Source organism: Octopus bimaculoides, chromosome 20 (genome assembly GCF_001194135.2).
Source record: "Octopus bimaculoides isolate UCB-OBI-ISO-001 chromosome 20, ASM119413v2, whole genome shotgun sequence".
NCBI classification, from domain to species: domain Eukaryota; kingdom Metazoa; phylum Mollusca; class Cephalopoda; order Octopoda; family Octopodidae; genus Octopus; species Octopus bimaculoides.
Window position 1 is genome coordinate 16049716 of NC_069000.1, and position 1883 is coordinate 16051598.

At 40.2% G+C, this 1883-nt stretch overlaps 1 protein-coding gene across 1 annotated transcript in view; it reads right to left on the minus strand.

The window, feature by feature from the left end:
- LOC128250265 (uncharacterized) overlaps positions 1-1883 on the minus strand; it is a 119166-nt gene that overhangs the window by 23683 nt on the left and 93600 nt on the right. The window lies entirely within an intron of this gene.

The following is a 1883-nucleotide window of genomic DNA, read 5'->3' on the forward strand; positions in this document are numbered from 1 at the left end:
ACACACACACACACACACACACACACACACACACACACAAATAATAAGATTTTCAGGATCCGAAAGAATCAAGTATTTAAATAATAAAAGGGACAATGATGTGTCGGGGAGAGTGCAACTGTGCACCAACAATGTCTACTGACACATTCGTATTTACTAAAGGAAATACGATTTTTCCTTCTGGTTATGCATTCTGACTTAATACACAACGTGTCATCACAGTTACTCTTACTGCTTGTATTTCACAGTCGATTATAGACTCCAGATATAAACGTATTGAGTGTTCAGAGTTAGGTGAAGAATAGATAATAACATAGATGGGCTGTAGTTCATGACCACTGTTTCAGACGTATTCTTTATTGATGAACAAATGTGTTACATCACGCCAAAACAACAAAACAAAACAATACATAAAACAAAACAAAACAAACAAACAAACAAAACAAAACATTTTCTTTATGTGAATAAAGAAAAAATCGAATAATTAGAACTTCTCAAAATAGAATGTATTGTAAGACGTATATATATATATATATATATATATATATATATAATAGATTAGCAGGCGGTGAGCTGCCGGAAACGTTAGCACGCCGGGCGAAATGCTTAGCGGTATTTCGTCTGTGTGAGTTTCAATTTATTGGTAATTATTATTGGAGTGCGTCTGTATGGTAAGTGCAAGTTTCTATTGACTGTTTCTGTGTTATTTTCTGTTATAATTATTGTTCCTGTTATAATTATTTGTGTGAGAGTCTTCGTTCGAAAACTATCGTGTGTTTTCCCCTGTGAGAGAAACATTAACTGCTGGCAAGATGCTTTTTATGGAAGGGCAGGTCGCCACTTGTGAAACGCTCTGTCTATTGTCAAAAGCCGTTAAAGGGAGGTTTAGGGATGCCTTGGTTAATGATGCGTAGGCATGCGTTGAGGTTGAGGCATCTCTGGATTCTCTTGGATTGTGAACGGATGTGGTCACCGCTGGCCAGACAAATGTTCCCCGAGTTCAAAAGTTTTTGTGAACAGGAAGCCTGGTAGACCGAGGTCGAGTGAATGGCATAAAGAGTGCCGTAAGGCCCACCTGCTATTCCGGCGCTCGGGCAACGGTGGGAGCTCTACACGAATTTTATATAGTGGGTTGGTAGAGTCTGAATGTGACGATGGCCTGGGGCGACTCTAGGTCTCGGGTATATTCAACTGGACAGTCTGTTCCATCGTACATTCGGGTTGAGAACGTTGGACAACTCCCAAAAGTCTTTGACCTGGCAATGTTACAGAGGTGCCTTGCCCGTTTGGGATAAGCTCGCAATACATGGTAAGCCTCAGTCTCCGACCTGTCCAAGACGTGGAGGAGACAGGGAAACCGTCCCTCACGCTATTGTCCAGTGTTCGGAGATATCTGAAATGTGGGTTTATGCTGAACACCTGTTGTCCGGCGAAGGAAGAGTCAATTATAAAAATCGGCCCACCGAAAGTTTTAACAAACGATGGTAAGAGTTGTTTTCTCGCGGTTGTAGCAATAGCGAAAGAGACAGTATGGAAGACTAGGATAAAAGGGATGAAGACAGGCAACTTTATCTCCGGCTACGATTTACGATCATTTTTTTAACTTTTCATTTGAAAAGGAAGGTGTGGCTGGAGAAGAGGTGTCTGTTGGAGGGTATGTTAAAAAAGAGATGGAAGCTCGTTGCACGAGTATTGTACGTGCAAGGAACCGTGTGAATAGGTTATAAAAGTCGAACAAAAAAAAAAGGTACCTGCGATAGATCGGGGCTTGTGGGGTCAGAGCGTGACCTGATCATCGCTACATTTGTGTTGTCTCTGTATTATTAATTTCATTCGATTTAAAAAAATATTTTATATAATTTTATATTCATATTTTATGTAAA